The 27,957-nt window shown below is 41.9% G+C and overlaps 1 long non-coding RNA gene across 4 annotated transcripts; it reads right to left on the reverse strand.

Moving 5' to 3' along the window:
* Window positions 1-15,116: 15,116 nt before the first annotated feature.
* Window positions 15,117-26,229, reverse strand: LOC130738746 (uncharacterized). Of its 4 annotated transcripts, none has more exons than XR_009019568.1 (6): window positions 25,771-26,229; window positions 25,608-25,660; window positions 16,537-16,591; window positions 15,803-16,246; window positions 15,663-15,711; window positions 15,117-15,571 (listed from the first exon to the last, which is right to left on the reverse strand). It is a non-coding gene; the product is annotated as an uncharacterized LOC130738746 (long non-coding RNA). The 4 variants fall into 4 exon arrangements; XR_009019566.1 differs by having other exon boundaries at window positions 15,849-16,246; window positions 25,771-26,222; XR_009019567.1 differs by having other exon boundaries at window positions 15,663-16,246; window positions 16,554-16,591; window positions 25,771-26,228.
* Window positions 26,230-27,957: the final 1,728 nt, after the last annotated feature.

A 27,957-nucleotide genomic window follows, 5' to 3' on the forward strand; every position in this document is an offset into this window, starting at 1 on the left:
GTGCACCTGTCACCAATCATCGCTTGGTTCTCCAGATGGTTTTCGGTCTGTATGATGCCTTCCTTGGAGTGGCCACCCTGATCCGTCAAAGCAACCCACTTCACACATTCTTCAAGACTCGCTCTATGCTTACCTTGAAGAATCCGGCCTTGCTAAAATACAGAGCACTACCTCTGGTACCATTTTGCATACCACTCCACAGCGGGACACTGATGGCACCTCCCAGCAGCATAACACTCAGAATCACAGCCGACAGGGGAACCAGTCTTCCTCCAACCGCAATCGCAGTAATTAGAATCATAATGGAGGATGTGGATAGCGTAGTGGATCTCGTTCTGACGGTCCCCCAGGGCCCCCATCCGGAGCTCCTCCTCCTTGGCAGTCGTCTTAGTATCCTGCTTGGAACCATTGAGGTTGGATGCCACTTCCATAGGCGATGCCTCCTTGCCTGTATCCTACTGCACAGTGGTGTCATCCCAGTGGTCCAACTCGTCAGCCTGGTCTTCTCGGACAACGTCCTCAGGTTTTGACTACCTCTGCTTCTCCAACTCCCACATACATTGTTGCGGTCATGCACATCATATCTCTCACCACCCTGACACCACGTGGTACATGAACACTGGTGCATATTCCCATACTACGACATCGCAGACACTTTCTCGCCTTATTCTAATTTGAGTAACTTAAATCAGAAACTGATAGTTGGTAGTGGTCAGGGAATTCCAATTCGAGGTTCGGTACACACAACCATTCCTACCCCTCAAAACCCTTAGCCCTAAAACATATCTTGCACACTTCGCAAATTATTAAAAATTTAATTTCTGTGGGACGACTCACAACTTACAATAACGTTTCTGTTTCTTTTGACCCATTTGGATTCTCGGTATTTGAATTCCATACGGGGATGCCTCTCTTGAGATGTGACAGCCTTGACGATCTTTATCCATTCACCACTCCCTCTCATTTTGCTGGTCTTGCTTCCGGTGTCTAGCACAATCGTCTTGGTCATCCTGAACGATAGCAAACGCTTCAGATATTCTGAAGATTAAAGCTCTGTTGTGGACTCTGAAAGATTCAAGCACTAAAGCTCTGAAGACCAAATGTTTTGATGAACGGTCCAGAAGCTGAAGACTCTAAAGTCCAAGAGTAAGTTGGCTTCCAAGACCAAAGCACTTCAAGTTCTGAAGACCAGAAGTTCAAAAAGAACGGTCCAGAAGGAGAAGTTCTGAAGGTCCGAGGATCCAAGCTTCCTTCTAAGTCTGATCACATAGCCTCACAAGTTCCAACCTGAAGTGTCGCCAAAGATCAAGAGTCAACTAGGCTAAGGCAATGTCATTGTCAATAGTACAAAAGCAAGTGTACTATTCTGACTGCCTTACCTACGAGGTTCAGCCTTAGCAGGTTCTGGAAATTCCATAATTGCCCTCCAACTGATGGATTCTTTCAACGGATACAAACCCTAAACCTTGGAGTATTTAAAGGCTTAAAATAGAAGAAATTGGCTAAGAAACTATTGTGCAATTCAAGTGAAAAACTACAAGGAATACCTTTGCAATATTTCTTCATTGTTCTTATTGTGTTTACTCTTGCTTATTTCAGAAGCATTCATTTGTAAACCAAACCTTTTACAAACCTTGTTTGTATTTCCTTGAGAGACCAATGAGGTCAGTATTCTTGAGAAGACTAAGACAATGTTGTTTTAGTGTTGCTAGTTCATAGGTTGTTAGTCACTGAGCAAGGTGTGCTAGTGCAGTTGTAACAATCTTTGAATAGTGGATTGTCTTCATTCTAAGAAGGAAGAAATCACCTTAACGGGTGGACTGGATTAGCTTGAGTGATTTATCAAGTGAACCAGGATAAAATCATTGTGTGCTTTTCTCTATCCTTCATCTCTTGCACCTTTTATTCTTTATACCCCCCTCCCTCTTTTCTAGTGTTTTTCATACCTTCAACTTTAATGCCATTTGATATTTTACATTGTGATTTATGTACGTCTCATGTTTTAAGCATTGCTAGTCATCGTTATTATGTTTTGTTTCTAGATGATCACACTGATTCTCTTGCTTATCTCATTAAAACACAATTTTCAACAACCATTAAATATATTCAATGTGATAATGGACGTGAATATAACAATGAATCATTTCGTCGGTATTGTGATACTAATGGCCTTATTTTTCGCTTCTCTTGCCCTCACACTTCTTCTCAAAACGACAAAGAAGAACGAAAAATCTGCAGCATTAACAACATGAACCACACCATTTTGGTTCATTCATATGTTCTTCCTTCTTTCTGGCATCATGCGCTTCAAATGACAACGTATCTTTTGAACATTCTTCCCCGCAAGACTTTTGCAAATCATTCTTCTACTCAGATGTTGAATCATCGTGATCCTACGTAATCACTTTTATGTGTCTTTGTTTGTCTTTGTTATCTCCTCTTTCCTTCAACTACGATTAATAAACTGCAACCACAATCGACTTTGTGTGTTTTCCTGGGTTATCCGATGAATCACACAGGTTATAAATGTTATGATTTGACAAACAAAAAGATAATAATTTAGTGGCATGTTATATTTGATGAAACCAAATTTCCTTTTGCCAACCTACCCTCGAATCCTGCTCCTTCTTATGATTGTTTCACAGAGGACCTCCCTCATTATCTAATCTATCATTGGAAAATTGCATCCTCACGCCCACCTGACCATTTGGTCCCACCGTCGAGTCCCACTGACTCTACACCGCCCTCACCGGCCCCCACCTCCTCTCCTGCTTCTCCCTCGCCATTACCTTTGGCTTCTGTCCCACCTGCACTTCCACTTCGGACCATGACCACCCGTAGCATGCACGACATTTCCAAACCGAAAAAGTCTTTTAGTCTCCATTGACGACCCATCTATCTTTCCCTTGCCTCCTAACCCCAAAAAGCCTTATTTGATTCCATATTGAGATGAATATCCACTTTGTTTGGGAAAAGGTTGAGCGTGGCCAGGCTCACGTCCTTCATGTTCCTTCCCATCATCAGATTGCATACATTTTTACAAAAGGTCTTCCTCTTGTTCTTTTTTATGATTTTCGTTCCAGTCTCAGCTCGGTGAACCTCCAACTTCGACTGCGGGGGTGTAATAGAATATGGAAATATTCTTTATTTATTTACCTATAATTTCCTTGGTTGTGCGAGCTGGTGATGTCGTGTTAGGGGTGCCCCTCAAGTATTTATAAATGACATAGCAAACATCACTTCTACATTAATTTTTTTGTAGATTTAAGTTTGGACTAAAAAAGAATTGCATCTTATGTGGTAGTAGAAGTCAAGACAATTTCGAATGACTAGCATGGCACTCTTTTCATGAGGCGCCAGTGTTGTAGTCTTTTTGTTTTCTTTAAGCTGCTTTGTAAAAAAAATCAAGACGATTTCCTTTCTTTATTATCGTTATCATAAGTTTCTTTTTTGACAACTCTTAAAGGGTTTTGGACCAATATAAGCTGTTGGGCCAGGGAGTATTTAGAGCCCATGCTATCCTGAGGTTAAAATGAAATGCACAAACTTCTTAATCGTTTGACGAAATTCTTTTTTTCTTAATCGTGAATCAAATATAGAAGTGATAGTGTTCAATCTAAATATAGTACTAATAAATAGATAATTGAAGGAGGGACGTATTTAGGAATTGAGACATTTAATTTAAAGGATATATCATTTATCATATTTTGAATGATAATAATTTCAAAGAATATAAGTGTAATGGTTAAAATTTCATGTGAATCATATTGCAGGAAATATCACTTATGTCTCACACGCTCCGCTGTCTAATATATAATCAATGCAAGACAATGTTACAACTTACAAGACAGTCCACACAAGAGAAGAAAGATCAAAGACAAGACAGTCTGCACAAGACTAGAACTTAATGTGCTCTAACGCTTCGACGACTATCAACAAACCTAGAAGCACTTGAAGTATAAAAGGAGGACTTGAAGACTTTCAGAAAAAGAATCACGAACGCAAGAACTTTCATCTGACTTAGAAATCTTCATCAAGCAAGAAAGCAAGACAGTCCTCACATCGTCTGAGAGAAAAACACTTAAGAGTCAAATCTTTAGATCACTCTCTCTCTCTAGATCTAGAACTCAAAGTATCTCATAGAGTCATATCACTCTTAATACTTTGTAATTCTTGTGCTTATAATCTTTCTACTATCCCTCTTGTGAGAAGAGAACCTTGTAGAAGAAAATGATCTTGAAAAAGATTGTAGGAGAAGTCTTGTATAATACATGGTTAAGAAGAAGTTCTTGATAATAGTTGGTTGAGGAGAAGTCCTTGATAATATTTGGTTAGGAGAAGTCCCTGATAATACTTGTTAGGAGAAGTCCTGGATAATACTTGTAGGAGAAGTCCTTGATACTTGTTCAGTGAAATTTTAATATAGTCAAGGACTGGACATAGTCCCATCGTTTGTGGGCAAAGCAGGATATATCGCTTGTATTTTTATTATTTACTATACTTCTATTTTATCCGATGCACCAAACAATTGCAAAGAAATCTTTTAAAACTAATAATCGTTTGAAAAATCAAGTACTTCACCTCAAGTGCAGGGGTTGTGGGAGTAGCTCTTTTAAAGTAAGTGAGTCATTTTAAAGCATAAAGTAAGTAATCACAATCGTAATCGTTGTTTAAAAAGTATTTCTTAAACAACAAAAATGATTAATATAAATAATAGAAAATGTGAGAACAACCCTCTAGGATAGATTCAATACATGTAGTGCTTAGAGTCTTAGATGATACAAATCCACAATTGATGAATCACTGCACCAATACCACAAGGCCCCGATTGTGTTTTGAAGCCCCAACTACATTGAATTTTAGAACATTCAAAGCTGGGAGTGACCAATACCTCCCTAGATGCGGTTGTTTTTGATACGATACAAGCACTCCTCCCTCCCATCCTGCCTTAATCCACCAAGCCAACCTTGGTTTCTTAACTGAAGCATGAACTTTGCTGTTCTTTAAAATTTCATGGTTGTACGTAATTGATTATTTTATGGGTGTTAACGTAAGTCTCTTAATTTATATATAGGAGATAAATTGAAGGTTATGACAAAGAGACACAATATGGCTGCACTGTGATGTGTAAAAAATGTTCAGGGCCTTAAGCTCAGAAGGTGATGACTCCATGTCTTCCTCTGCTGGATCTGTACCAAATAATGGGACGGCACTTCAATTTTCCTTCATGCGTAACCAATAACAAATCTTGACCCCTCATCGTTATATTGAACTAGGATTATACCCGTTTGTCCGTGCGATGCACGGATAATTTTTCACGAACTCCTCTGTTAACTACTATTATTCAAAATTTGATATATATGGAATAATACAATGATGTATTTTCTAAGACATACAATTTTAATTGATCAAACACTTATATATCGTTATTATCTTATGTTTATGTTTAAATGTTTTATCTTTTTTATATATCTATATGAATTATATGAGTTTCAAATGTTAATTGTGTTTGACCCCCGTCGACTTGTAATTTAGTGCCATCTTTACGGTAAAAAGATGAAAAGTTGGCTGAAATGTAATAATGTATTAGACTATTAGGGAGATAGTTGAAACTAAAAGAAAATATGTATACACATATCCAAGAATAATGATTTATTTATATCTCACTTTCATTCCTATCTCATTTCCACACATTTCTCTATTTTATCTTCCTATATATCTAAGGTGGATGTGGATAAGAAATGTCAAAAAAACATTATTCCATGAGTCCAAACCACTAAAGGGCAATGATAACAGCAAGCACCCCCACAACACAATGAAAAATGAATTCACACAATATGTAACTCATGCTAATGAAAGTTTCTATGCTAAACAGATCATCAAACAATCATAGAGAACAAAATTGAATAACAACAAATCAAAGTGTAATTCTTTTAGAAGACAAAAAGTCAAGTAAATAACAATTCATTCCAATTTAGGTTTGTAGTTCAACATTTTACAATACACTCAGAATCTCATTCAAAATATATATAAGGCACCCTATGTAGGTACCAAAGACTGCAATTAGAGGATAAGCCTTTCTTAGGTATCGTCTCTCGTCTTGGCTTATTGTCCATCTGTATCTCTGCAGCAAAGGGGAAATAAGTCCAATAAAATAGAACTACAATGTAGTTTGCACAATCAAAGCACATCAAGTAAGTTCACCTGACTTTTCTATAACCAAAGGATTAAAATTCGTGACTTTTCTAGGTGTGGTAGGGGTAAGCATATCACCTTTCAAAGTACAAATTGAAGCTTAAAAAACTAAATTGTTTCATTTTTGTGGGCATGTACTCAAATAGCTTGTGGGCATGTAAGAGTATTCACCAGAATTAACTTCTACTTTTCAATTTAACTTGCTTCCTCCTTCATGCACTCACCAAGACCATGCCAATCCACTTAAAAAACTAAATTGTCTTCATACTGAGTAGAAACTATGATTTCAGAAGAATGTACAGCTCTTCCTGAAACAAATAACAACGCATATTAGGACTGTATTCCCTAAAATAATAAAAAGAAGGTTAGATAAATTCATATTAACAAAGACAACACCAGAGAAATACAAAACGATTTTAGCATCCAAAAGCTTTGAAACAACAAAATTTATAATGAGATTGAGTAATGAGTACACACTTCAGAGCAATATTCATCAATCTGGTTAGTTGTTACCTCATTTGCAAGTCTGTTTGTCTAGTACCAGATGGAGATAAGAGGAACGAAGCTTGAAGACTAAGAAGATGTGCATCTTCGTCAGTATCCTGAACCCCATATAAAACCATTTATAAGAAAAAAAATTATGAAATAAAAACATGATCGAGACCAGAATCGGAGAGAGAGATGCATGGCATTATGTTTTGTAATTTCGACCACCATACTGCAAATACAAAATTAACAGCCACAATCAAGAGTAAGAGATATGATAAAGTAATAAGCAAAATAAGATATTTATACTAACAAATAGATCAAGTACTATTATAGTACAGCATGCCTCACCAGTCTTCTCTGGAGTAGCACTTTTGGCTTTCTTGGCAGAAACTGGAGTTCTTGAAGCATACTCATTGGGTCTCTTTTTGCCCTGATCCACCTACAAAACGTATAGATTAGAGCTGGTGAAGTCTTCTGCTCGTACAATCATCAAATAAATTATATTACAAAACAAAATAAAAACATAACACAAGCATGATATCTTTTTTGCCATTTTAGAATTCTAAGATAACATCAATTACTACTCAATCAATTACACCCTTATATTCCCTTAATAATTTTAATGAGAACAAAAATATTGATTAATTTTCTTAATATGTGCTTTAATCTTTTAAGACAATAAAAAGGACAGTTAGTATTCCATCAAAATGTATTTCCAATTAATCTAAAATGGCACAGTTGACGGCCAACGCTGGAGAATTCCGGTCATCATAATTTGCAATCAAGAGAGCAACCCCCACCTTAATGCGAAGTAGAAAAAAATATTTTCTATACAACATAAGATGGTATGAGGCATAAACAAAATATCATTCATTCATGATCATGGTTTTGAAGAAATCAGCTAATGAATTCACAGTATGGCAGTAGAGTTCCAAAAGCATAATTTGGTAATAATGAGAAGAAGGGAAATATAGTGGGAAGAATGAAAATATGCTACAGATAGACAGCACGAATGACTTCACAAAGCATCTCTTTGTTCCTCTCATTGTGAAAGTGGGACTCATTTGTGTACTTGGGTGGTAATAATCGTGAGGCACAGAATATAAGAAGGAAAAATAGTGCATGTATGAAAATTATTTTACAACTGATTCTAAAGCAAGAGTCAATTTTATAGAGAAACTATACACTTTAGTAAGTAGCTGTTGGGTTTCAGAATTGAAATCTGAGGAAAGAAGATACAATACACACAAGGAGTTCAACACAAATGATGGGTTAAGACGTTGATAATTTTCACCCTTCATTCTCCATTCATCTAGTTTTAACTTATACCAAGCTTGGCCTAAGTAAACTAACACATTTATAAACATTAAAGAGTACCCACTACAAAAGGAAAGTAGAAATAGGCTAAATGATAACGGTGAGTTCCAAATATGTTACTAAAGCCTTCATATAAAGATAGTAAAAGAAGTACCAGATTTAACTTGCATTATTCATACATACGCACATTCAGTGGCATTATATATAGTCAAAGATGACAAAAAAGATGAAGGGATATCACATTTAAGAAGTTTTATAACTCAAAATACCACATTAGAAATAATACCAGTTTAGATGCTAGAGGCATTACACTCTTCAAGAAGATGGTAGGATCATTCGATTAGACTGGGTCCGTAGCTTTCTCACAGCACCCTCAGATTCAAGGGCACCCCCTTTCTTCCTCACTGGCATGTCACCTCTTCTACGAACAGTAGCGGATACTCGCTCTTTCCATATTCATCCATCCTGATTATTGATGAAAAAAAATTCAGAATCCTAAACTTAAAAACAGTTTTGAATAAATGAAGAAAAATAAGACCCATGTAGACATGAAACATAATCAAATACTCCAAGAGTTCTCACACATATTCTAGATGTTTTCCCTTAAACTTAATTAATGTTTCCAATTAACAGCAACCATCAACATATAGTAGCTCAGTAGCTATGTCGTGATTGGCCATATTAAAAAAATAATCATATTTGCTTGTTTATGCAAAGTCCTAACTGTGGCAATAATAATCACAGCCACCCATTTTTATAATCAATCCCAATCCTCAAGTTGTAATTACTAATAAAGTTATCATACTAAGTTACTGACTGATATATTACATGTTTGCTAGATGCTGAAATAGAGAAACTGCCACGATGCCAATAGGATTATGGGAAGGAGAGATTAAAGTAATGAAGCAAAAATACTTTTGCAGACATCTATTTATAATGAATTAGCCCACTTCAAAACCTCCCACTTAGATTCAAACGGGACATAAGAAGAACTCAAAATCAAAAGTGCAGGTTTCAAAGAGGCCATCATGAATACAAAGCAATAAACCACATCAGCTAAAGATCATACCTTTTTAAATCATTTTTTTTTATAAAAAATCATTTTCTTTTTAATCAGTATTTTGGGAAGCATCATCCATTCCAATAAGATAATTTCAACTTGGGAGACATAATCTTTTCTAAAATAAAATACCTTAAGCATCATTCAAGCGATCAAACATAAAATCAGCACCAAATCTAAATTCTAATCACTCTTCTCTCCTTACTTCTTGCTTCAATCTATACCAACTCATTATGTAAATGACAATTGTAAAAGGAACTTTAGGCATATCATGTATCCTTCTTCAGTGAGGATAATTTACTTCTCGTTCCTCTTATTCCTTTGTTAAAATCATTAAAATTAAAACCAACAAAAACAACTAAATACTACCATTTAAAAAAGAGGAACATACTAATTTACCAGTGGCAGACAATCCTTCAGCAAATTCAAGATCATTTTTTTAAAGCAGAAGAAAATTTATTAAAGAGAAAATTTTATGAGAATAACTCTCTCAGATAAGATGAAGACAAAGACAAAGACAAATCCCACTCCAACCAATAAAAGCCTACCAACTCAACCCAATCAAATACCCCAGTCCTTGTTTGGAAGTAACATTCCAATCACATGATTTCTAGTGCATTATAAAAGATCAAAATTGATAACAGATTTGTTGATAATCCATGTGAGCATACACACGACCCAAGGAACCAGCTTGAAACCACCAATCCAAACTTGAAAGACTTAATCTTCTATCATTAACCATCAAGAGAACATGAGCTAAAGCATACCAAAAGGACCTCGTTGCAGCCTTGAATTGGATTATTGGATATGTTTCCATGCACCGGTAACAGCCAGCAGACAACACAAAACTTTTCTTTGGACTGCAACATCAACTGAAAGGCCTTTTTCAACCTGTAATACCTTTGTCTAAGAGACCAAAGCCTTTGAAATTAGAGTAACAAACACATACCAAAGACCAAAACCACATCCCCAATGAATGAGCATAAAAAAAAGACTTTCAGCCCTCTAAATAAAACAGAAAGCTGCATCAAATCACCAACTCTTCCACTCTACACCAACAAAATCTTATGAAGCGAGAAATCCAAAGATAAAAAACTTCCAAAAGAGTACTGCAAAACAAATTGGTTGCTACTTAATGCTTATAAACTTCTCCCACCACCTAGTGTGCCAGAAGATAACAACTTTTAGATTTAGTAAAAAACTTCCTGTCTAGTTCTAATAAACCCAATTTGCTTAGCAAGTCCTTGAAAGCCTCACTGTCAATGAGAAACAACACCATGCAGATAAAAAAAAAATTGACAACATAGGGTATTTATAGCCAAAATTTGAAACTACACTGACACAAACACATATCAAGCAGCTGTAGGTAACAACTTCAGAAGCTAAAAAGGTAGTTTCTTTACCAATTTCTTGTTTTTGTTTATCTTTCAAGGCTTCAACATCCATCCAGTGGTGCCTTTTCTTCTCAGCCTGCATACAGAAGAATAAAGCAATTGAAATTAACATAGCAAAGAAGGAAAGGAAACACTTGAATGGTAGTTGTCAAAAATTGTCCAAAGCACACAAATAAAATTAACACTTCCAAATCCAAATCAAAGACAACTCTCTGGAAAGAGGCTAGTAAATCACAAAATTGATGTGTCATTTAAAGCTTATTCAAGAAAAGAAACACAACTAAATGGGAAGAAACCAAACAAAAAGGCATGTGGTTAATAGCACAAGCTGCAAGGTATTTGGTTTAGTGGGTTCATAATTAGGAAACATCTCCCACCTCCAAATAACTGTTGCTCTGATTTTCTATACATTCATGCTTCTGATGGAATTTACAGGTTCAGAGATTTAAGAAATCAGAGGAAATCAGCAAATGCTAGATTTGAAAAACTGAAATTGAGTGCCGGAACAAATGGTTTAATAGGTCCTGAGAGTATTTATAGAGAACTTGAATAAATTAACTGGCATACCTACAACTATAGCAGATATAGGCAATCATACGTACTTGGAACTTATTCATCCACGATTTGCTCCTTGGAACTGCATTCATTTGGAATTTAAAAAGAAGGATGAAGAGACAACAGTGGATGAAAGGAGGTGTCGAAATATGGTTGGTTCCACCATTTCTGACGAGCTAGTACTCCTTAAACACGGAACGACGATGATGGCATCAGCGTATCCAGGAACACGTCTTCAAGGAAAAAATTTCAAAACAAACAGAAAGGAGGAAGAGATAGTAGAGGGAGGTGTCAAAATATGTTGGTTCCACCATTTCCGGCGAGCAAGGACTCGTTGAACACGGAAACGGCGAGAGACGGCGGTGATGCCATCAGCAGTGGCAGGAACGCATGGGGAATGTGGGTAAAAAGTAGTATAAGAGAAAGAGGTTAGGTAGAAGAGTAAGGGGGATTTGATTGATCATTGATGTCTGATGAGATGAGAGGAAGATGAACGGAATAAAAACAGCCGTTAGATTGAAAAAAGAAGAAAAGAAGATGGACGGTTGAGATTGGAGGTCTTGTAGGAATAGTAAAAATCAAACTTGAGAATAAGAAGTAGTAGATACTAAATCAACAATTATTTTTAACTTGTGTATCGATCAGTACACTATTTAATTTTAAGTTGTAGTCTTGTAGCCTGTAGGTAGCCTATTTTAATTCATTTGTGGACTGGGCGAGCCCCTAGAGGGGCAACGCCCAGGGTTCAGCCCGCCCAAGAGCGAGAGTCTGGCCTTAAGTTGGGCCTCGACTCCGGAGGCCCAATTGGCCCAATAGGTAGTGCCCAAGCTCTATAAATAGGAGGTAGTTACCAATTGTAAGGGACTTTTTAGCTCATTTTATCAAATAACACATGAAATTCAGTATTTTCTCTCTCATTTTCTTTCTCTCTCAAGCACATTCTTCCACTCTCTAGGTACCACCCCTCTCTTGAATGTTCATTCCTAGAACAATTTGGGTAGATATGCCCCTGCCTTCTGAGCATGATTAAAACGTGGAAATAGATTAGGTCTATTTAATTATCTTATACAAGTCTACTTTTAAGGCTAATTGTTTTAGTATGAAATAAGATACAAAATATCTACTCTAAGTAGAGTAATATTGGCCTTGGTCGAATAGATTTGAGCTTTGTTAAATAAATAATGTATAAGTATATAATTTTTTTTTGAAAAGAGAAAGATTGTATAAACTTATCCAATAGCTGTCTCTGAATGATATCTAAAGTGGTAAGAGACTAAGAGCTAGGGGACATGTGAGTTGGAATGGGAGGACCAGGAATCGATTCATGGAGGATGAAATTTATCTTTTCAATGTACCAAAAAAAACTTATACAATCCATTATGACTTATTTATTGTTTGGTGCTAACATTATATCATATAAACTTATACATCAATCTACTCTTATACATTACAATGATGAATTATTTAATCCACCATATAGATGATAGATAAGGTATGATAAGAATGTTATGTATAAGCTACATGAAAATATATATTTAATTCATTGCCACCATCACCACCCTTCACAATCGCCACGACCATCCTCCACCACCGCCCTCCACTACCGTCGCCTACACCACCCTCCACCATTGCCACCACTATCGTTACCGCCATCGCCATCACTATCACTGCCTTCCACTGCCACCTCTGTTGCCGCCATCGCAACGACACTACCTCTGCCGCCACCACTATCATCATCACCTTCCAACACCGCCACCGCCACTGCCGCCACCACCCTTACAACACTGCCACCACAACAATACTCTGCACCAACATTATCTACCACCACTATCACTACCACATTACCTTCCACCACCACTGCCGCCACCTCCACTACCCTCCACCATCAACGCCGCCACCACTTCATACCGCCATGACTCACCATCACTAACGCCATAACCACCTCCCTCTACCACCACCACCACCACCAACATCACTATCACCTTCCAACACTACCACCACCGCCTTCGTTGCCACCCAAACGACCACTGTCACTGCCGTCATCGTCGCCCTACAACACCGCCACAAACATAACACTCTCCACCAACACCTTTTACCGCCACTACCACACCACCCTCCATCGTCATCATCATCGTCATCACCACTACTACCATCACAACCACCACCGCCACTATCGCCTCAATCACTTCCCTCCACTGCGCGCAACCACTTGGCATCACCACTGTCACCTCTACAACCACCACCACAACCACCAGCCACCATCACCACCGCCGCCATTGTCGCAACCACCTCGGCTGCCATGACCATTTTCCACTAACACCATCCGCCTTTTTATAATATCTATCATTATTCCATATTTCACAAAACATAGATTTCTATTAATTTTTAAACGAAATGTTAAATTATAAAATGTATGACCAAACATTGTAATATATTAAATTTTTATCAGGCCTAATACTATCAGGTCTTATACTATACAACATACCAAACAGACCGTCTTTAATTTTTGAAAGAGATTAATTTCAATGCACTGACAATGAAAATAAGTTTTACACAATCATTCAATCACATCCCTCCATTTTGCTAGTTTATAATAAATATTGAAGTTAATAATTTTTAAAATAGGAAATAGAAGGTTGTGATTGAATGACGATGTAAAACTTTTTACACTGTTAGTGCATATAAATTAATCTCTTTTTGAAAATAGTGAAATATTGTGACAAGTGAGGGGTTAGATTAAGAATCTACAAAAATATTTGGGGGACACTGAATATCTAAATAATCTTTTTGGCAGACTAAGAATTAAAAAATTTATATATAAAAGCATATAATCGGCGGTGAAATTAACAACTCTTGGGGTGGGGGTGTGACTCCTTCCCGTCTCTCCTTAGATACTTATGTGAGTGTGAAGATTTATGTCACCTTCTATGAAAGACTTTGGTCATCTTTATAGAGAACTCGTGAGAAATTAAATGTGCATGCGTATAAAAGCCTAAAATGCTATTGCGGAGCCCTTACAATATTTAAAATTATTTGCATGTTATGGATGTTTTGTTTCGAATCCACTAAATTTAAGAAAAATTCACTCATTGGATTTTAGGTACTCACTACACTATATAACTCTTAAGTTCAAACTCTTTTTAGCCCACAAATCTCTTTCTTCATTGCAAGAGTATTTCCTCTCTCTTAATTAGCATTAGTGGGGAATTTTGAGAGAGTAATATTTTATCTCTTATGAATTTATATTATGTCGATTTCAATATTTGCCATAGTATTAAACTAATAATAATAATAGCTAGATGTCAATTTGGGTTGACACAACAAAGTATAAGCTTTGAGTTCAACTTTTTAGCTCTTGGGCTTGAATCCTCCTTCGTCTAGTAAAATTTTATGTGATAGATAACCCTTCTTAGTGAGATCCCCTAATGAGCGTTTTATCTTGCGGTATACATTTTAAAATATGAATAATCATAATGCCTAATAGTTAAATTTTAATTAGCCACACTAACACTTTGTTTTGGTTGATAAAAAAAAGAGTGAAATAGAAAAAAGAGAAGAGAGAAATGAGTCGAGAAAAATAGATAATAAAATATAATAAATTTGGTAGGTTGATCGTATGTTAGAAAGAAAAGAACAAGAACGAGGACAAGGAGATATAAAAAGTAACTAGCGTTTTTCCCCGTGCGCTGCACTTCGAAGATTGATATTATAATTTAGACATCAATCAATATTTTGATTATGAAAAAGTTGAGATATTAAGAATGAAAACAATCATAAAAATGAAGATATTTTAAAAATATAAATTGTGAAACTCAATTATAGTTTTTGTACAAATATACTCATTTAACAAATATAAAGATTTCAAATAAAAATTAAATCAAATTGGTAAAAACATCATTTAAGCACATGGAAGGTACAAAAAAATTATACTTAATAAGATGAAAACCACCTTTATTGCACGACGAAGTTTAAGATGAAAACCATGATTGTAGCACCGCGAAATTTACTATTGTGTTGATTATATCTGTCAATTCATTACTTATAAACAAAATAAAAAATTTGAAAAAAATTTCAATCATAATAAGATGAAGACTTTAAAAAAACCATTGAAAAAAAATATTTCTACTCGTCATTGAACAGTGAGTTCTACAGACCAAAATGTGCCTTTTCTTCGTTTACAATGGGCTATGGACATCCTCACTAAAATAGTAATCTTATTAAAAAAAATTCCAGTTCCTTGAGATGAGCAGTTAGATGCATTATACAGACCCACCCTTAGCCATCAATCCTTAGCTGAAACTCTACTGACAAAATCAAAAGTGGAAATAAATTAATTAAATGTCAAATGAACATAACTTTTATAAGACTTAGAACACTTAAGAATTCGGCAGACCAATATAAATTCACTCTACCACCAAAAGAAAAATAGGAATGGGTGGGGGCTAAAGGTTCACTAACAAACCCATGATAAAAATAGTTATAATAACACTGTATAGCACTATAGCAGTAGATGCGTTTCAATCCCGCTTAAGTGATATTCTCAAAGAAACATGGAAATCTTCTGCATAAAAAAACAATAGATTCATCAAGCATTTCCCCTAATCATAAAGAAAATCGATTCATCAACTAATATGCGAGAGCTAATTTCATACCATCCAATAGATTCATCAAGCAATTCCCCTAAACCTTACCATGACAACACTGCAAACAAAAAAAGTCAAACGAACCTCGTCAAAATTGGACAATCTCAAATCAACATAATGAGAAATAAAATTAATGGCTAAGAAAGGACATTAGGTAGCTGTAACAATCTGCTCAAGAAGATGTTTTATATCCACCTCAAACCTATATTTAAGCCAGAAGAGCTTAAATACAGATGTGTTGGACCAAAGCAAGGATTCCAATGCTGAAGAGTGGTTCCATGGCAGATTGTGAAGAATAGAACGCAGAAGAGTCAGGGAAGAAAACGACCAAAGCTTTTTTTCTTGAAATAACCATAAACAAAAACTTCATATAAGCAGAGCATATCACTTTGGATTCTATTAAATTGTGAATGACCAGCCAACTTTGTGAGCCCTCTTGAACTACCCTCTATGCAATGCTTCTAAAACACAGAAACCCAACTGATCAATGCAATAAAAACTAAAAATCCAACTGAGAATCTCTCTGTCATGCAGGTGTAGTAGTTCATTTTCTTCTCCAACTCCTCCTTCAAATAGATTAGATCATACAAACCCTAAATAAAAAACATAAAAAATATCAAGAGAGAAAATACAATAAATAAATTAGGGAGTTTCTTTTTATCTTGGTGCTACATTACAATCACTTAATGGTGCCACAACTATTCTTCACACTTTGAGTAAATAAATTGAGTTCTTTTTATATTTTCATTGTGAATTTTATCACATAAGGCAAGAGGGGCATCTTTTTATTTGTAATTGCTAAGAATAAGGTCAAACTTCATCAGGTAAACAAAAAAATTATTTACCACATAAAAATAAGGGAATATGGGAACTAAAAATTAACCTCTTCTTAACAACCACCTTGTGAGTCTTGCAATGAGGGACCTCATCTTCAACCCCTGAAGAACCAAAGACAAATTATGACAAAACATCCAAAATCTATCAACAATGGAAATCTATCCCACTATTTTATCACCAAATATACACTGGCCGTCGAACTTGCAACATAGTAGAAAATATAGCCAAATAAGTTGGACAATAGCTTGAAAAAATTAAGGGAAGGAAGAATCTTATGTTGAATTGATGGCAAAATCACATCAAGCTATTATCTGTATAGATTATATTTGCAAGTTCTCTACAGTAGTTGGAGATCAAGGTATGCATTCATGCTATTATGATTTTTGAACAAAATTATATGGAGGGAACTATTAATACTTATTTAATCAAATCTATTGCCCTGCTAAATGACGGTTTGGAAAATGAGGGTATATGTTAAAATTTAATTTATCTTGATGCATGTCTTGTGGTACCATTCCATTGTACATGAACGATCCCTGATTAGCACTACCAAAAATGACTAAGTTTTTGATCTGGGAGAGATCAAGCTACCCGTTGACAAGGGGTAGGAGAGAGGGGATCTGGACGTGTTGAAGGACTCCAAGAAGGCAAGGTCCCGGGAGGGGCTCCTGCAAGACACTCTGATGCTAAAGTCAGTGAGGGAAGTTGTAAGAATGGTGAGTTTGGAGAGAATACGTTACCTTAAGATAGATGAAGTGTTCCCTTTATATAGGAGAGGCAGGATTAGGGTTGGAGCCATGCAACGTCATGCATGGCTCGTACCTGGGGCACGGATCACCGTTGGATCCCATGCAGAGGAACAGTGATCCAACGGTTTGGGGGCCCCTACGGATCTGCACCAGCCAACCTACTCCTAGGGTAGTTGGCCTAGGTCAACCCCTATGTAGTGGGCCCCGGGTTCCTTGTCCTCACCCTTGGTGGTGGGGACAGGAGTGGGGGGCTCTAGGCCTCCCACAAACGGCCCCTTACCTGGGACTTTCAGTGGGGCCAGCCCTGTCCTAGGTCCCCTGTCCGTCCCCGGTCAGGGTTCCCGGAACAGTAGCCCCCTAGCCCTGGTCGGCTGTTCCAGCGGAGCGTGGGCTAATCGTGTCCTGGGCTGGTGGTGTCAGGGAGGTTCTCGGGGTCGTTACGTAGAGGTCAAACATTTAAAATTTTATTCATTAATGGTGGGGGCCGTTTGGCCATTACATTTAGTACTCCTAGAAAGGGGGGGTTACTCGCATGGCGTTGTAGCGGAGGTGAACGGCCCCTAAGTCTCTGTCGAGACCCTCTCTTGTGGCCAGAAGGGGGGCCAGCTCGGCTTCGATCTCGCCCATCGTGCCCGTCTCTTCACCCTTGTGTTCCGCGGCGGAAACCTCGAGGCCCCAAATTAGCATGCTAACCTCCAGGCGGCGTCGGTGTAACTCCCACATCTCCTCCGTTAGCTCCAAGAAGGTTAGCAAACCCGCCTTCAGTTGGGGGTCAAGATCCTCTGTCAGAAGTCCGCTGACCAGGGATCTGATCCTACCGGGGGTGGTGACCTGCGTTTGGTAGGAGTAGTATAGGTTGCAATCTAGAGCCTCGGCCCTGAGTGCCTTCAGGTAAGCCTCCGTGGAGGTCATTTTGTCTTAGGGGTGAATGTGAAGCCTGCTAGGGGGTGGTTACTATTTATAAGCGAAACGTTCGTGGGAGGTAACGCCCCTTAGCGTTTTCCCATGCGTTTCTCTTGGGAAATGAGAGGGGCATTAAATGCAGAGGTCGGTGGTCAATGCGTGCCCCCCTTAGGTCGTATATACAGATTCGACCGACCGGGTAGGGCTTGGTGTTAGGACGACCGGGTTTAGTGCCGAGTGAGTTGTTGAATGGTTTGAATCTGAGAAGTCAAAAAGACGTGGGAGGATGGAACAATGTGAGGCTTTGGGCCCACTATATTTAATGCACCTGACTCTTGGGATGGTACGTGTCGTTTCCGGGTGGGTCGCGTCGCTTCGCGAGTCCTCTCCCACGTGCCTTTGGAGGCGTGTGTCGCTTCGTCGTCACTGCCTCCTTTCGATGCCCCTTGGTTTCCCCAAGCGTCATGATTAGGGAAACTAGGGCTGTCGAAACGTCACGTCTCCCTCCTCATCTTCTATAAAAAAGAGGGGAGGGGGATTCATTTGCACTTTTGCATCTCTGAATTCTCCAAGCCCTCTCACTTTCCTTCCGTCAAGCACCGATGTTTCACGGTGGTGTTTCCTTTCGCACGGTGGTCGCTCGGTAGCTTTTCCAGTTTTTTCTTGTAAGTTCTCGCCTTACTAAGTTTTTCTTTCTTAAGACTTTTACTTTTTCTTTTTCTAATAGAAAGGGTGGCTCACTCTTGGGGGAGTTGGGAGCTTCCCCTCCCCCCGTGGCCCCCTCTTGCGGCGGTGGAGACTCTCTATGGGGTCTGTGCCGCCGCACGATCGCGCTATCCTGCCTAGGGCAAAGATGGATTCCGGGTGGGTCCTTCTTTGAGCCGATACAAACGACCCAGGTGTTGATCCGGCGTTTTCCCTTGTGCAGGTGTCGTTATGGGGAAGCCTACCCAGAAGAAGAAGGGCAAGACTGTAGGTGAGGCCCCGGGCGGGGCTTTAACCTCTAGGCCCCGGTCAGGGGCCCCCAAGAATAAGAAGATCGATCGGGAGAAATACCCTCATCTGAAGGGGGACGAGGCCGTGTATGACAAGTGGTGTCGTACCATTCTCGATCTCCCGTCGGAGTACGCCCACGAGAATGAAGATTACTTCTGGAGCCAGCGTTTTATGTCGCAGACCCAGATCGGCCCCGGTCACATGGTGTATTCGCCGGGCAAGAAGGAGCGGCTACCCCACACCCCGCCGTTCGGGGTGTACATGCATATCTACACCATGAAGAAGGTGAGGGTGAGGATGCCGCTCACGGATTTTCAGTGTGATGTCCTCCGCCATATGGGGGTCGCGCCGTCGCAGCTTCATCCCGACGCTTGGGGTTTCGTGCGTGCTTACGAGGTCGCTTGCGTCTTGTTCGGCCAGAAGCCGTCGATTCCGCTTTTTTTTCATTTATTCGAGGTGGCCCACACTCAAGGACATGGTGGGCACGGGATAGTGACCTTGAGGTCGGGTAAGGATCTCCAAATCTTCCACCCGTTCGCCGAGTCCTACCGGGACTTTAAGGACCAATTTTTCCGGGTGGCGCCTACCACTCCGCCCCCTTATTGGTGGTTCGAGAACGCCCCGAACGGCGACAGTCGCGCACGGTTCCCGCTGACCTGGAACGCCAAGCACTACGACGTGAAGATCAGTTCTTTTTGTTTCGAGGCCGAGGCCTTGTCGGAGGTTGATTTGGCCTTCAAAAATCTCTTGGTGGCCGCCATACGGAAGGAAGTAAGGGGTAATCCACCCAAAGAGTTTTGTATTCGGCCGTTGCGCTGTTATGGTCTCGGCAGGGGGTTCTTCCTCATTGGTGAGTTCGACCAAGAAATCCGCTAGGACTTGTGCTTTAATGGCTCTCCTGGGCTCGTAGCGGATGTCATGTTCGGAGAGCTCGATAGACCAGCTAACCATCCCACCGGCTAGGTCGGGCTTATGAAGGATCTGTCGGACCGGTTGATCGGTTCGCACCACGATGCGATGAGCTTGAAAGTACCTCCTTAGTCGTCGCGCCGTGGTCAGCAGGGTCAGCGCCACTTTTTCCAGCATCTTATATCTGAGCTCCGCACCCTTCAACGAACGACTGACAAAATAGACCGGTAGCTGCTTTCCTTCCTCTTCTCTGATTAGGACAGAGCTCACTGCTTTCTCCCGCACGGCCAGGTATAGGTATAGCGTCTCCCCTGGTTTTGGGCTAGTCAGAATAGGGGGGAGGAGAGGGTCTCTTTCAGCTGGGTGAAAGCAGCGTCGGCCTCCGCCGACCACTCAAAAGTTGCTCCCTTTTTCAGGAGGGTGTAAAGAGGCAGGGCCCGGAGAGCAGCCTTTGGCAGAAAGCGGCCAATCGCGGCCATGCGACCAGCCAGCTGTTGGACTTCCTTGACTGTGCGTTGGCTCTTCATATTCATGATCGCCTGACATTTGTCAAGGTTCAACTCAATGCCGCGGTTGGTGAGCATGTATCCCAGAAACTTCCCGCTTCGAACGCCAAAAGTACACTTGTCAGGGTTGAGGCGCATGTTGTGCTTCTTTAACTGCTCGAAAACGACTGCGAGGTCCGCTGCGTGGTCTCCTCCCTTTGGGGTTTTGACTATGTTATCATCGATGTAGACTTCGACTGATTTTCCCATTAGGTCCCCGAAGATTCGGGTCATCATCCTTTGGTAGGTTGCCACCGCGTTCTTGAGGCCGAAGGGCAGCATCGTGTAACAGTAGGTGCCCCGGTCGGTGATGAAGGCAGTTTTCTCTTCATCGTCCCTATGCATGGGAATCTGGTTGTAGCCTGAATAGGCATCCATAAGAGAGAGGTATTCGTATCCCGATGAGTTGTCGACCAGCGCATCAATGCTCGGTAGGGGAAACGGGTCCTTGGGGCAAGCCTTGTTGAGGTCAGTGTAGTCGACGCACATGCGCCACTTCCCGTTTGCCTTCTTGACCAAGACCACATTGGAGAGCCAGGTTGTGTACTTGACCTCCCGAATGATCCCGGCCTGAAGCGATTCTGTAGTCTGTTGCTGGATAACCTGCTGCTTCTCGGTGCTCATTTGCCTTTTCTTCTAAGCGACTGGTTTGAACTTCCGGTCGACTGAAAGTCTGTGGCTGCAGAACGCGGGGTCGATGCCAGGCATATCTGCCGATGACCAGGCAAACAGCTTCCCATTGGAAAGTAGTAATTTTTCCAACCGTTTGGAGAGGTCTCTGGGAAGACCCCTAGCTAGGTTGGTGGTGTTCTCTGGAAGGGGACCGACCTGGATGGGGTGGGACTCCCCGTCGGGTTTGAGGCGCTGATCGTCTCTAGACGGGTCCACGCGGGGGTCGAGGTCGGTCATGAGATTGGTGTGCTGAACGTGACAGTTGCCGTGCTGGTCGTGCGCTTTGGACTTCTTTCTCTTCCTTTCCTCCCTGGCCAGTCTGCAGCTGGAGTTGTAGCAGCTCCTTGCCATTTCTAGGTTGCCGCGTACTGGTACCGCCCTTCCTGCCCAGGGGTACTTAAGCATTAGGTGGTGGGTGGATATGATAGCCCTGAAGGTGTTGAGGCTTGGACGGCCAAGAATGGCGTTGTACGCTGTTGGACACTCCACCACCAGAAAGCGAGCCTTTATAGTCCTGCAAATTCTGTGATCTCCCAAGGAAAGGCAAGTATCAAAATACCCTAAGGGTAGGACTCTGTCCCCTGTGAACCCGACCAAATCATGGTCGTAGGGGAGCAGATCCTTCACAGATAGTCCTAAGCTCTTGTAAGCATCATAAAACATAATGTCAGCAGAACTACCTGTATCGATGAGTGTCCTTCAGATCTTACCGTTGCCGATCAGGGCTTCAATGACGATGGAGTCATCTTCTTCGCCGGTGTCCTCGCCGTAATCGTCCTCCGTGAAGGTTATAGCCACCTTCTGCCTTGGGGGGTGGAGGGACCCTGGTCGGGGCCGTCCAGCCGCGGACATGATGACGCGGGTACTCCTCTTCCGGCTGTTGTTGGTGGGCCCGCCTGCGGCCCACCCTCCTGCTATTGAACCGACGTCGACTATATTGCTTCCATGTTGTCTTCTGACTTCATCCCGGCCGTGGCGGTCGGGGCTTCTTCTCCGTTCGCGGCTTCGTCCGCGACGTTCGGGGCTCCGGCGACGCTCGGGGCTTTGGCGACGCGGGGGAGTTCTGTCTCGACGTTCTGCCGATCGGCGTTTGGGAGGGGTCCGGTCTCGGTGTCTTGGAGGGGTCGGTGTCCGCCTTGGGGGTGGCGAGCGCGGGCGCGGGAGGGCCCCCGTCGACACAGCTACATACTTGGACAGTCTTCCTGCCCTGATCAGTTCCTCCACCTTGTCCTTGAGGTTCAGGCACTCGTCAGTGTTGTGGCCCGGGCTGTCGTGGAACTCGCAGAATCTCTTGGAATCCAGCTTGTCCCCTCTCGTCAGGAGTGGGGGTGGGCGGTCTCTGAGGTCGGTGGAGGCTTTCTCCCTCAGGATGCGTGAGAGGGAGGAGTTCAGCGGGGTATAACTATCATACTTCTTCCGTTTCGACTTCCGTTCATCCTGACCCTTCCGTCGGGACTCCCGGGTCGAAGGCTGGTCCTTATGTTCCTTCATCTTCTGTGGTCCTTTGATCGCGAGCGTCTGACTCGCGGCTCTTAGGGTCGCGGCATCCTCCATATTTATGAATTTCTCTGCTCGAGCTAGAAATTCCTCTAGAGTGTTGGCTGGCTTGCCGTCCAGCGAGGTCAGGAACGGTCCTGGTGCAAGGGCTGCGGTAGCCAGGACCAACCTAGTGTCGGGGAGGAGACCGGTGATATCGCCGGCCTCTTTGTTGAACCGATTGAGAAATGCTTTCAGAGATTCCTTCTCTTTTTGCTTAACCAAAGCCAGAGTCTGTGCGGTCTTCGGTATGCTGCGCACCGAGGAGTACTGGGCTAAAAAGCAGGTCATGACCCCGTTCCAGTCGTGCAGCGAGTTGCTCGGTAAATTCTGGAACCAGTTCATGGGTCCTTTTCCAAGGCTCATGGGGAAGCATCGGCAGTATAAAGGGTCGCTGGCCCCAGCGTACTGCATCGCGCCCACGAAGAAGCTCACGTGTTCCTGCGGGTCGGAGTCTCCCTCGTAGAGCTTCACTTTGGGCCGTGCCCACCCCTGAGGGAAAGGAAACGCCATGATCTCCGGGGATAGAGGACCTCCGATCGGCGCTGGATAGGTGACAAGCGCGTTGTTGGACCTGGGGCGGTTGTACGTCCTATCCCGAGTCGGGGATGGGCTCCTGCGCCTGGATGGGCTCCGGCGGGGGGAGTAGCGTCTCCGCGGTGTATGGCTGGCCACCCGCTCGGCCACGGGTGCCCGGCGGCGTGCTTCCTGGTAGTAAGGGGGTGAGATCGGGCCCCCGTTCGTCTCCTCTTCCTGGGAATACGCGGGCAGGGGGCGCGATTGAGTTTCCTGCTCTTCAAGTTGTCGCAGGCGTGCTCGGAGCATGTGAATCTCCTCTTGAGCGTCTCGAATCCTCATACTATGGGCCTGCTCTCGCCCCGCCCCATTGTCCTCTTCCATTGCCCGGATACGAGCTTCCAAGTGGCAGAGTGCCTCATGGGCTGCATGTGGGGTAATGGCCGCGGGTTCCGACGAGCGAGGGGGCTGTGGTTGAGGAGTCGGGGGAGGAGGATGTTGTGGAGGAGGAGGAGGGGTTCTGCAGTCCGTAGTTTCGTTTACAGTCTCCACATGGCCCTCAGGAGTTGGTACATGACAGCGCGAAGTTTGACGTGTCTCTACCATAGCTTGCTAGTTGGTGACTTGAGGCGACGGCACGCGGTGTTGAGGAAGAGTTTTACCAGATCCCCACAGACGGCGCCAATTGATCTGGGAGAGATCAAGCTACCCGTTGAAAAAGGGGTAGGAGAGAGGGGATCTGGACGTGTTGAAGGACTCCAAGAAGGCAAGGTCCCGGGAGGGGCTCCTGCAAGACACTCCGATGCTAAAGTCAGTGAGGGAAGTTGTAAGAATGGTGAGTTTGGAGAGAATACGTTACCTTTAGATAGATGAAGTGTTCCCTTTATATAGGAGAGGCAGGATTAGGGTTGGAGCCATGCATGACCATGCAACGTCATGCATGGCTCGTACCTGGGGCACGGATCACCGTTGGATCCCCTGCAGAGGAACAGTGATCCAACGGTTTGGGGGCCCCTACGGATCTGCACCAGCCAACCTACTCCTAGGGTAGTTGGCCTAGGTCAACCCCTATGTAGTGGGCCCCGGGTTCCTTGTCCTCACCCTTGGTGGTGGGGACAGGAGTGGGGGGCTCAAGGCCTCCCCCAAACGGCCCCTTACCTAGGACTTTCAGTGGGGCCAGCCCTGTCCTAGGTCCCCTGTCCGTCCCCGGTCAGGGTTCCCGGAACAGTACAGGACGGCGCGAAGTTTGACGTGTCTCTACCATAGCTTGCTAGTTGGTGACTTGAGGCGACGGCACGCGGTGTTGGGGAAGAGTTTTACCAGATCCCCACAGACGGCGTCAATTGATCTGGGAGAGATCAAGCTACCCGTTGACAAGGGGTAGGAGAGAGGGGATCTGGACGTGTTGAAGGACTCCAAGAAGGCAAGGTCCCGGGAGGGGCTCCTGCAAGACACTCCGATGCTAAAGTCAGTGAGGGAAGTTGTAAGAATGGTGAGTTTGGAGAGAATACGTTACCTTTAGATAGATGAAGTGTTCCCTTTATATAGGAGAGGCAGGATTAGGGTTGGAGCCATGCAACGTCATGCATGGCTCGTACCTGGGGCACGGATCACCGTTGGATCCCCTGCAGAGGAACAGTGATCCAACGGTTTGGGGGCCCCTACGGATCTGCACCAGCCAACCTACTCTTAGGGTAGTTGGCCTAGGTCAACCCCTATGTAGTGGGCCCCGGGTTCCTTGTCCTCACCCTTGGTGGTGGGGACAGGAGTGGGGGGCTCTGGGCCTCCCCCAAACGACCCCTTACCTGGGACTTTCAGTGGGGCCAGCCCTGTCCTAGGTCCCCTGTCCGTCCCCGGTCAGGGTTCCCGGAACAGTTTTATAATTGTCAGCACTTCATTAGACTGTAATACGTTAATGGATTTGGGCAACCATTTTTTGCAATGACTACAGTAACAGAATCTGAACTTATATATTATGATCGGATGAGTTAGATTTCACAGCAGAATTTGAAGTTATTTGGTTTTCATTCATCAACTTATATTCCGTGGCTGTTGAGGAAAACAGTAAACAAACCAAATTCAGGTGTAGCACTTTTTTTTTATAAGCACTTAATTTTCATTGCGCTTTCGTAGTGCTAGAAAAGAATTTGCTTATATTTCTGGTCTAATTCATCGATGAACTCCAAATTTTATAAACGTTGGGATGGTATTAAAAATGCTAATCACGCAGGAATGGAAATAGATACGGGAAATTCTTCAAAGTGAGGAATATGAACACTATAATACTTTACCTGTTGTCATTCATAGTTAGAACACCTCTTGCAAGGCCTAGTAATCCTGCAATCTATAAAATATAAATCTTTTCATAGAAACATCAAAAGAGAGTAGTAAAGAATAAAATCAAGATGGTTTGCATCTCTTTCTAAAGACTGAAAATGAAGAACAAAAATGTACCTAACTCTCTCAGCCATGGTCTTCACCGGTGTTGAACCGAGAATCCTAACAACCTGATTGCTCAAGTCCACTTCCACGTTCTTCACTCCTGCAAAAAAAGTGAGACGACCAAAATGACATAAAGATGTGAATATCTCAGGCACGTTATTGGGATGATGAATTAACGTTAAATGAAAAGGGGAGAGAAAGTGGGGATTAATGAGCAGTATTGGAAAGGGGGAGAGACAGTGGGTGGAAAACCCGAAATTGGAAATAATAACGCTTGGAGAGATACAGGGAAATTGGAAAATTGAATGATCAGTTGAGAATCAATTAAATTTCATATCATTAAAAAACTTGGAAAGGAATAAATTTGAAATTGATGAAAAAAAAAAACGGTTGGATCCATCAGCTTTTTTTTTTTTTGAAATTTGGATCCATAAGCTTGCTTGAACTCATATTTAAATTTAAATTGGGGAAGAGATCAGATATTTTAAGTGGATAAAAAAACTTTGAAAAGAAAATTTGAAATTCGACCATATATATATCATATAGATCTTTTAAAAAAAATTATATTATTAAAAAATTCGGGAAGGGGATTATTATATATGTGAAACAACAAATCAGAACTCTTGAGAATAGAGAAAAGTCATTGGTCAGCCCTTTATCGCTTAGTGCGCTGACCGTAGGGCAGGGATTAATCTCACGGCTGTCGCCTGTGGGGATACCTTGGTCAAGATAAAAAAAAAAAAATTTTATTTTGAAAGTCAAGTTTAAAACCGAGGTATTTGCAAATTTATAGAAAACATATTTGTTTATTTGAAATCTCATTAAATTGAAGTGAGGAGATATAGGGAAATTGAAAAATAAGAAATCAGATGAAAGACAGGAGAGAGAGGAAAGAAATTGGGGTTAGTTAGAAAATGAATTAATAAATATTGCATATGGGGAAGGGTTGAATGTGATTTTGAATAGAGAGGATTCGAATTAAATGGGAGTGGGAGAGAGAAGGAATGAATAGTTGAGGGGGCCGAGTAAATGAGAGTGAATGAATAAATTTAAATATAATAATATAAATAGGACGCGTGGCAAGCTGTGATTCAAAGTTAGAGGAATAAAATATTACAAAATATTATGAAGCTGAGGTTTTAGGTAATGACATCTTGGAAAGTTAATGCTTTAATATATATATATAGATTTTTGTGTTGAAATATTTCTAGCAACTAAAATCAGTATTTTGTGGGAATTTGTGAGCATCAATAAATGTCAATTAAGGAAAAAGTAAAGTTTTCTCTTCCCCTCTCTTATGATTTTTGGTGACACTAGAAAGGTGGTGGGATCCGCATTCAACCTTCCCCTCTCTCTCCCCACCAAACAAAATTGTTTCCCCTTTCTCTTCTCTAACTCTCTCCACCTTTTTCGGTGTTGGCTTCGGTGGGTCAGTTAAAAACTGAACCACCGTGCAGTTTTATAGTAGCCGTTGGATATATTAATTTTAAAATTGAACAGCTGAGATTGTGTTGGATTAAAATGTTAGTTTACAAAAATACCCATTACTCATTTACCCCCACTATTACCCATCTTCAACAAGTTCCTCTATCACCTCATCCTCCTAATCCACCTTGGCTGCTTCATCTTCACCACCACCACCGCCGGTAAGCAAGACAACCGCCACACTCCATCTTCAAAGAAACGAAAAGTCTCACCTTTATCCCAACCCTCCTTCCCATCCCAAATTCAAAACCCAAAAAGCCCTTTCTTTTTCTTGGCATTTCATCAAACACCTCCTCTCCACAAAATCCTCCTGCAAAACCGCCACCACAAGATCCTCCTAGCAGTCCCTCATCTCCTTCGCACAACCCGACCCGATTCTCCCGGATCCCCGCTTGAGTTTTATAAACAACAATCAGACTTTGAACATTAACCCATCAGATGACGCCGCTCTGAAGATAACCCATCGCCGCAACCGCATCACCTTCGCCACCGTCCTCTCATCACCATCGTTTCGAGAAGTTTTCGGAGTGCTTTGGGGAAGAAAACCCTAGATATGTATTGTACAGGTCTGAAGCTTTTAAATTGGCTGTCGGCGCCGGCGGAGAGGAAGATGTCGTTGCGTTTGGGATGCTGTGACTTGTAGGGGTTGGAGTGCGGCGCTGCGCGCGGTGGTTTCCGGGGTATGGCGGGTTGGATCTGGGACGATGTGGCTTG

The sequence above is a fragment of the Lotus japonicus genome, chromosome 2 (assembly GCF_012489685.1).
Source record: "Lotus japonicus ecotype B-129 chromosome 2, LjGifu_v1.2".
Lineage (NCBI taxonomy): Eukaryota > Viridiplantae > Streptophyta > Magnoliopsida > Fabales > Fabaceae > Lotus > Lotus japonicus.